At 49.5% G+C, this 9,721-nt stretch overlaps 1 long non-coding RNA gene across 1 annotated transcript in view; it reads left to right on the top strand.

Moving 5' to 3' along the window:
- Positions 1–867: 867 nt before the first annotated feature.
- LOC125611275 overlaps positions 868–9,721 on the top strand; it is a 22,614-nt gene continuing 13,760 nt past the window's right edge. The window contains exons 1-2 of the long non-coding RNA XR_007341420.1: positions 868–1,131; positions 8,152–8,155. This is a non-coding gene — a long non-coding RNA (uncharacterized LOC125611275). The remainder of the gene's footprint in view (positions 1,132–8,151; positions 8,156–9,721) is intronic.

Genomic DNA, 9,721 nt, shown 5'->3' with positions numbered 1-9,721 from the left:
CTTGAGCTTGTTCTAAGTGAAAACAAGCTTTCAACATCTGTCCTTGAGATGCCTTGTGTTTTACTCACTCACACGTTGAACTTGGTCCAGGAACTTCCTCTGTGCCAGGGTCTCGGGTCTGTTGACAAGTGGATTGGGCCATGGCTGGCTGAGTCTGGAGGGTGAGGTCATGTGGTACAGGACATGGCTTGGTTGGCCGTGGGATCCAGGCAGTTTTAGCTCCAGGAGTCGTGAGTAGGTAGGTGACTTGTACCTACCATCTCCTGAGGAGTGGTCGGGAAGATACTTAACACTGTCGTCCCTGTAAGTGTCTACACAGTGCAAGCTCAGGAGCAGGGGTCATTCCTTGCACCAGGCAATGTACCTGGCCATGTTCCTCAAGGGCAATGACTAGATGTGGCCATTCGTCCTGAGAACCCTGACTTGTGCCCCAGTTTGGGGAGCATCATACCTAAAGTCCTAACAGATGCTTTGTGCAGACACAAACCCTGGGTCTATGGTGGGGGTGGGGGGAAGCAAGGTTCATGTCCCATGTGAATGCCATCAAGAAGGCATCTGCTTCCTTCTCTGGGCCTGGCCATCCTATGGACCAAGATGTGGTCTACCTTGGCAATTGTCCCAGGTGAATTTGAATGTGTACTATGCTAAACGAACTGCGAGTCTTCTCCAGATGAAGTTGACTGTTCCACTCAACTGTCCTCATGGGCTTGCTTGTGGGTCTGCCAACAGCTAATAGAAGGGTGTCCATGTTTGAAACTGCCGCAGTCCTGCTGGGCAAAATAACCGAGAGGTGACAAGCAACTTGAAGGTTGAACGGGAACTGCTTTATTGCAAGGAAACTCAGTGGGAACTGAGCAGGTACTCATAACAATGAACCTACTGTTCCTTGGGTGGAGGTCTTTTTACCCCTGGGAGAATGATTTGAACTCCCATCTCTGGAGTTAGTACTGCTCTGGCGGAGGTGCAGATGTCCAATCCTGTGCTCCCTCTACTTTTTCTGATAAGGGAGTTAATGGATAATATGTCCTGGGCACTACCCTGATGGTGTTGCTGGGTTCCTTCAATGCCCCGTATATTTGTTGTTGTGGGCCCCGGGGCATTGGGCCCCCTTGTACATTTTTTGGCAATGGAGTACCTTCTACAGTAGTCTGAGAATGGCATTCATTAGCCCAATGTTTTCCTCTACAATATTGTGGGCAAACACCTGGTATTTTTCTTTTTTGATTTCTAAGTGGCTGGATTGCTTTGTCAACATAAATTTGACACATAGTAGGGCTATTAGCCATCCCGTGAAGGAGTATTTTCCATTCATATCTCTGATCAGGACCTTCATGATTCAGCGCAGGGTCACTAAATGCAAAACGTGGACTATCCTCAGGATGAATTGGAATGGAAAAAAACCAATCTTTAATACCTATAACTAAAACATACCAGGTTTTTGGCAAAGCAGACAATTGAGGAATCCCTGATTGAGCAGGTCCCATGATAACCATCTCTTTATTAATAGCTCTATATCTTGTAATAATCTCCATTTGCCAGATTTCTTTTTAATAACAAAATGGGAGTTTTATGGGGAGATACAGAAGGTTGTATATGTCCCTCCGCTAATTGTTGATTGACCAGGTCATGGGCTGCTTGTATCTTTTCTTTAGTCAGGGGCCACTGAGGAACCCATACTGGCCTTTCTGATTTCCAACTAATTTTTATTGTCTCAGTGACCCCTTCCGAAAACCCAATCCATGCCTACCTGTTTTTTGATCTATTTGTATTGACTTGTCATCTTGAAGACAGCATAGTTGGGTGGCTTTTTTAATAAAGGAAACTAAGCCGACCTGTGATAGCTCAGCTGACTAGGGTGCAACGGCCCTTAACTCGCCTATGACCAAACCAAGGTCAGTCTGCTTTTGCTCGGACTTTTGGCCCCTAAACCTTGTTATATACATACCCTCAGGAACTGGCACCTTTATGATGTGGATCTCCAGAAGGGACTTGTGCTGGCTTCAAGAATGTTCCATGTTGGTATTGCCAAAGAGTCTTCTGAAAAGTACACGCATGCTCTACTAAGTAGCACCATAGTCATTGGAGTCAAAGACAGAACATAACCAGGAAATTGTCCAGTGGATTTGAAACCAAGGCACCAGGAGCTCTCGAACCCAATCATGCCCTATGGGCCAGTGTTAATTGTCCCAATACAGTCTTTGTCCTGTCAATGTCCTAGAATTAAGTTCTAAATTGGGCACAAATGTATCTAAGCAGTGTTCCTTGCAAGATGTCTGTATAAGTTGGACTTGCCAAGGAGGCAAAGAAACCAGAATGTTGGTATTTGATGTACTTTTACCTTGAACATGCTTGAACTTGTGGTGATTGCCTGAACTTGAACTTCAGTGGCTGGCCTTACCAAATTCTCCTTTGAGCCTTTAAGGCCCGGGCCTTAGCATCCTGGGCTCATGCCCAATGAGTAGCTAATCCTTGTTCTTCCCAGGCATCCTTGCTGCACCCTAGCCCTTAACAGATGTGCACTTAGAAACAGCACCTACTAACAGGGAAGCTACTCGGATGGTTACAGCCAGAGTGTTAAAACTGTGGCTCTGGAATGTGGGGCAGGATCTGTACAAGGGCTTTATCCCTGCTCTTGCTCATAGGCGATTAACTTATCTGCATTACCAGCGCGTCCCTACAGTATGTGTCTATCAGACCCCACGCCCACAGCCACCCGGGCAGATGGCACATGAGATGCTGCAGAGACCTGTTGGCAGGTGCTTTATATAACTCTACTTGGGGATGGGGGGGAGGGTCTTTGCCCGCTTTTCAACAGCTCTCTGTAGCTCCCTTGCCTATCGCTTAGTGATGAGCCAGGACCACCTTCAGGCATTTTTCCAGCCGGCTAATCAAGTGGCATCAGTGGGAATGTTTACAGCTTGCCGCCACTTGGGGAGCTTTATCAGAGCCCTTAATATCAACCCACCAGCCCCAAACTGATAACGGGACAGGGGCCTGGGGATGGGAAGCCTCCAGAGAGCTGGTGAAGACCAGAAACAAGATGTCAATCTAATCAGACTTCACCTAGGGCCCCTGCTTGGGCTGGGAACAGCTTCCTGGGGATGACACGTCACTGGCACCAGACAGATGCTCAGCACTTGGTAGTGCTGGTCTCTCCAGCCCTGGAGCACTGGTCCCGGTACCACATGCTCGTCTCCATAGCGATGAGATGCTGTTCCTAACGCTTGCTAGGAACTGAGCCTGGGTATTCCTCTTGCCTCTACATGACCTTGAACCACTTTCCTGGCTATTCTTGACTCTGTCAAATGGGGGCATTCTCTGAATCAGTTAAGGGCATGTACGACCTCCAGTCTCATACCTCAACAGATCTCTGACCCTGTAGTCCTAAATCATGACTGTTGACCTGACACCAAATGGGGTGGTAGGCCTCCAGGTAAGAAATTAAAGTGTCTCTACCTTTGTGTTTCCTGCCTTAAAGGCTACGATGACTTGGAAAACACACCTGTCACCATGCCACCTGAGTCTTATGACACTAGACAAATACTCGATCTTGGCAACATGTGATCACCTAACCACTAACAAGGCACAATCTCTGGTCTCGGGCAGACTTGGTGGCCTTGTATACAGTCTCAATGTGAGAGTGGCCACCCCAGTGAGCAAGAGTGGCCGTGGTACCTTAAACTGAACATGGGTTCCTTCCGTTCTAGGATCACATGCTGCTTAGAAACTGTTCTCGGTCAGGTGCAAATGCATGACTTAAGCCCTTACTACTGACTGCAGCCTGGACACGGGGTGGAAAGGACATTCTGGGGGGCTGCAAACTGATGGCCTCCATTGCAGGGCACCCGATTTGTAGTCTGAAGTACTGGCTCAATGCATCCCTGGCACCAAGTACGGACAACAGGCTGCTCTGTCTTGACACCGGGAGGCGGGAGGTAGTAATGCCTGCTCTAGAAAGTTCACAAAGCTGCCTAGGGAGGAAAGAAGGGGAAGGGGACCCCCAACTCGGTTTTCAAAGTTGTGCTGCTCCTGTGGACAACCGGCTTCCAATGCCTGCCGGTCAGGATGAAGAGCTGGCGACTGCACAGACTGAGGAAATGTCCTGATCCAACAGTGGCGGGGTTCTGGTAGCGGGGAGATGAAGGGTCCCCTGGCTTAGCATGCTTATTCTTCCTCTGGCTTATTGTTTTGAGGCCCTGACCGTCTAGGCATTCAGTGTTTGCATTGGCCTTCCTGACACTAATGGTATCCTGTTGCGAGTTGAATTTTAAGTGTCTTCTGCTGAGATCTTCTTAGACTTGTGTTTTGATTGAACCTTAAATTAATCTTGGTTGTGGAGGAGTCAAAGATTAGCAGACTGGAAAGAAACAACTGTCGAAGTCTTAGTAACTGCATCATTATTGATCAGACCTGTGTCTCTATCCAAATCACTGATCAAATATTGAACAGAACGAGTTGGTTCTCCTGTTCCTGAATAAATGTCTCCCTGGGGATGTGACTCCATTAGTTCATGCTCCACCACCCACATCATCCAGCTATGCTTGAATGGTTTCATCTGCAGAAATGCTCTTTTGGCTCAGGTATTTCTGGGAGTTGAGATGGTTGCCTAAAATGCTGCCCTGGCATTCTAGAACCTTCCTAGGACAACATAAAGCTTATTGATGACCTCTGCCTTCTAACCCCTTTTGTTTCTAGGCTTGAAGGCAGTTTGGGGGAGTGGTGTCTGAAGATGAGCCTGCAGGGTTAGGCTGGGAGCTCATGCTTGCAGACCTAAGCCACTGATAGATAGACTGAACCTTTACTGGTGCTGTTGGCCTCGTAGCTCACCAGGCACTTGAATAACCAAATCCAAAGGGTGAATGGAACATAAAGCAGAAACGAGATAGCTGCAGAGTCTGGGCATCACCCCCTTCAATACTTGGTGCCCAGAGGCAGAAGGGAATCCAGTCTGGAACCACTTGGTTCAAGTGCTTGTGATCGGGGTCACCAGCAATGCCTAGTGCTCTCAAGTACTTGCTGTGAGGTGCCACCTTGGTGCACCACCTCCACCAGGCCAGGATGCACAACCCAGCCCATGAGAATACGTGGCCCTCCCGAGGCTCATGTTGAGGGATATGCTGCAAAATGGGCAGAACCCTTTAAAAGGTCAACAATCAAAGATGAGAAAATGGACCTGGCAAAACCTGACGTCCTAAAGCTGATTCTGGAACCGGGAAAAAACGGCATCGCTGAAAAGGGAAGTCGAGCTCTAGTTGCATTGAGTCAAACTTCCTAGTTCTTGTGGCTGCCTGACCATTCTGAGGCCAAGCTTGGTGACAGTTGAGGACCTCTGCCACTGTTCTGCCCCTTCTCTTGGTGTTAACTATCTCAAGCCCTTACTGAAAGGGGGAGTGTGCTAATGACTAAGAAACTGTCCAAGGGCTGCCCTTCCCATAAGGCTGTGTCCAGGTAGAGCAGGATTCTGAGCAGTGCCCAGTGGAGCCAACCTGCCCGTCTTGCTGGAGAGCCAACAAAGGCTCAAGGGAAAAGTATCCTGGTGGCTTGGCCATGTTGGTCAAAGCGGGTCTCCCTGGACTTAAGGGAATAAACGGAGGTACGGAGGTGAACACAACTGACCGTCGCCTCCCGTCGCCTCTCCCTGCCCCCAGAGGGTCACTAGCTGTGGGCTGAATGGCATATCAAAGGCTTGTATTGACCCATCATGTGCTGCTTAGCCTTATGACACTTGTCTCGGTCACCTACCTTCCTCGGGGTCCTGGGAGGAAATAGATGTCAATCCATAGTCCCTAGTTGATCGGACTGCATACTGGTCCCAGACTTGGAGTCTGGCAGTATCTGAAGCCTTGGTCATCTTTCCCCCACCTATCTAGAACCATACAGCTGTGTAGAGACCCTCAGCTACTGCTCTGCAGTGACCGTCCTAGGACACTTGAACAGTAACAATTGGTTAGAACCTGAACCTTGGCTCTTATTATCTTGACCCAGAGATCTTCCTGGGGAATTCAGCTAAAACTTGATTCTAAGCTACCTGCCCTACCTGATGGGTGATAGTCCCATGAGAGACGAGTGTACTCGGGGTCTGAGCACATGGGCTCTGGCGTGAGACACCAGACAACTCTGGGGCTGGATGCTGAACTGGGAGTGAGCAGGTGGGGTTGAGTCTCCTCGTGGAGAAGGGAGCATTCCAGAAGACAACTGGAAGCAGGCCCTTGTGACCACAGTTGAGACTGGACAGAAAGGCTGTGAGCCCAGAGAAATGGGGTTTGTATAGAACATCTCGGAGTTGCCAGCACCGAGTTGGTCAATGAAGTTGCTGGAAATCAACAGTGGCTCACGCAGCAATGTGTTGCCCATGGGCTGCTGGAGCCGTGCTGGATCTGGGGATGGGGTGTCGGCTCCCACTCCCAAGCCCTAACTTGGCCCACTTCAAGGGTTTGACCTCCACTCGGAACCAGCTCTACTAACATGGCCTCCCATGGTCAGTGACCAGGCGTGCCAGTGATGGTCAGGGAGGCCTCAAGTAATGGACGCCCTTAATTTCAGCCCACCAGGTTGACGGTCTGAGCACAGCCCGATTCAAATCCGAGTCCTGCTGAGCCTCTCCTGAAACAGTGCAGGTAGGGGAAGCTGGGTTCCTTGGGCCCAGTCCCCGGGAGCCCCTTGTAAAACCCAAGCATTCCTTACTTATCAAAATGGAATGCGCATTGTCGGAATCGCTTTCTCTTGACGGTCCTACAGCCTCACATCTGTTCTGTATCTTAAATCTTAAGATACAACTTCTATCCAGTTGGGTAGATCGAGGTTTCTCAACCCTCATCATTTGCCCTGTGTGAGGGACTTGCTGAGGGCTACCTGCAGGTCTCTAGAGTGCTCTACCTCCTCAGAGTAGTCCTTCTGAGGCTGACCTGGTCTAGGGTCATCCTTATAGATGGTGTCATATGCTCAGAAGGCAGTCATTCTCCCGAAATCCTACATAACAAGACTGGCCTTGGATCTCTGGGCTATTGTTTGGATTCTCTATCTGCACACCATTTCTTTAAACCTCAGCCTGAGCACAAAGTGGTAGATACTAAACAGGTTCTAGTGACCTACTGTCCCTAGAAAACTGCTGGTGAGCATGGAGTTTCCAAATGTTAAATTTTTCCTGACGAAGCCAAACTAGGGGTGTTTCTCATGCCTTGCAATAGTGGAGAAGGTCATGGGAGGATGTTCTCCAAGCTGGTGCCGTCGGCCACACCTGCATGAGTCTGGGAACTGAAAGATGTTTGGGTACTTCAGGACGCTTCTGCAGAGATGAATTAGAAGTGCTTGCAGGCCTCAGAGATTCAAACTGGTATTTAGAGTAAAGGTAAAAAGAAGCCAAGCAAGGCAGGCTGCCAGGGTGTCTAGCGCACAATGGACCCACTCTAAGCTTTTGTGGAATTAAGGGTGTAGTCTCCGGTGAAACTAACAAGCTTTGTAAACCTGAGATGGCTTGGGCACAAGACCATTCTGATGGGTCTCCCTAGAGACATGCAGCCTACCCCCGTGGTGAAGATGACCACGACTGCATGTTGGGTACTGAGCCAGTCTCATCTAATCCGAGACCCAGGTCGGTGTCAGCACCTCCATTTTACAGTGGAGGAGATGAGCTCGAGCTTCCGCCTCCCTGGAAGCCTGTGATGGCGGAATCGCCACTCGATCCTAGGCCAGCGGGCTTCTACTTTCAGGGTCTTCATCAATGCTGCCTGTGTTGATTCCTAGGTGACACTGTCCTCCTCCCTCGCACAAGCCAAGAGCAAGAGTATCCAGGGAAGACTGTCCTCCTGGGAGCTGAAATGACCCACGTAGCCCCCCTGTGGGCAGAACCCATCACCTAGGGAAAGGGGTGCAGCCTCCTCCACGAGGTCCGTGGAGTTCCTTGCACACAGGCCTCCGAAAACGGGACGGCACAGAGGGGGCAAGGGACAGTTTGAAATGACCCTGATACTGTTTCCCCTTGTAACTCCCTTGATCTTAAGGGGATCAATTGCTTATTCGGAAATACTTGATGGTTCTCCAAGTGGGGCAAGTCCAGTTCATGAGAAGGTCAAGTGAAGCCTCTACTTACACGAACCAGCAACTGTATAAAAGGAGCCAAAGCGTGGCTCTCCCTTTAAAGGGCGGGGACAGGCCTGTTCTTAAACCGCCTCCACTTGCGAAATCTGTCAACTTCACTCAATCTCTGAACTACCTGGAAAGTTGGTCTCGGGATCCTCGTTCTCAGCACCACCGTGGTTGATCTGAGGGCGCGCGATGGCTTTATACTAGATGGTTCTGCTGCATGAGTGACGATGAGATCCTGTGACGCCTCAGACTGTTTTGTCGCCATTTGGTATCTCAGCCTAACACAGCTACAGAAATGGTAAAGGACTCCAACATGCCCATTACTGTCTCTTCTAAATCCATTTGCTTTGTTCTCTAGGAAGTCTTGGTCAGTGCCCTGTGCCTCTTGGTAAAAACCAACATAGCCCTTCCAGAACTAAATAAAGCATGGAGCCAGAAGGGAACATGCTACCTCTGGGGTTGAATGTCCACGCCGCTCACCGGTCAACCCAGAACTTGAAGATGAGTTGGCTAAAGGAAAGTTTAAGTTGAGTCTGACTCTGAAGATAGACTGCCCCATTTCAAGACTCGGAAGGGGTTCAGTCCATATGTAGAGCTTCCAATTAGAAGGAAGAGAGGGTGGGTAATAGGAGATGGGAAACCCTCATGCTGGGTGAGGCCTTGGTCCTCCCAAGGTGTCTTCTTCCCTCTGGAACATGGATGGACTTGACCACAGGAAGTCAAACTATAAACCTAAGGAAAGGCTTACCCTGAGCATAAGACGGAGGTGGGCAAGGGACAGTCTGAAATGACCCTGTTACTGTTCCCCCTTGTAACTCCCTTGGTCATAAGGGTCTTGACTTGCTTATTTGGGAATGCTTGATGGTTCCCCAGCTGGGGAAAGTCTAGTACATGAGAAGGTCTCACATGAATCGACCATTGTGTAGTTACAAATGAGACGGAGGCTTGGGCCTCCTAGAAGTACATGATCTCTGAATCGGGTGATCATGCACAGGGACGCTGTTCTTGGTGTTGATCACTTTTTGGTAGGATGACACACAACTCTTCCAGTTTGCCTCGTGGGAATGTTAACCAGCTTTCTGTCTTATCAAAGTACTTGACAAGAACAACATGGAGGTCAACTCTACTGACTGGCCTGTTCAAAGATCTCAGTCCATGGTTGGCCAACCCCATTGTTCTAGGCCCAAGGTGAGGCAGGACATCATGGTGGAGGGAAAGATGCTTGGGTCATGGCAGGTGGGAAAGGATCCTGTTGCGGCACCCCCAGGGCCAATCCACCTCCAGTTACCCCCACCCCCTGCCCAGTTAGTATCACCCAGTTAGTCCATTCAAATGGAAGAATCCACTGAAGTGAGCTCATAACCCAATCTCTTCACCTGAACATTGTGGCATTGCTTAACACGTGAGTTTTGAAGGGGACATGTTGAAGTGTGACAATGCCGAGAATTGTTTCTGAATCTTTAACGTTTCCCTGCAGGAAACGATTTTAACGACTCTGCTCTGGAATCTGATCTAGGCCAGGGCAAGATGGGAAAGAGCAGGCCACCTAGGCAGAGAAGTGAGCAACCCCCCCCCCCCCGGGTCCTCTCGAGCTGTGGTGCTTGATACTACGTGCTACAGGCTAGGACTGATGGCA

This window comes from Marmota marmota, unplaced genomic scaffold, assembly GCF_001458135.2.
Source record: "Marmota marmota marmota unplaced genomic scaffold, marMar, whole genome shotgun sequence".
NCBI classification, from domain to species: Eukaryota; Metazoa; Chordata; class Mammalia; order Rodentia; family Sciuridae; genus Marmota; species Marmota marmota.
The sequence above is the reverse complement of the archived record's forward strand: the minus strand, read 5'-3'. Positions and strand labels throughout refer to the sequence as shown.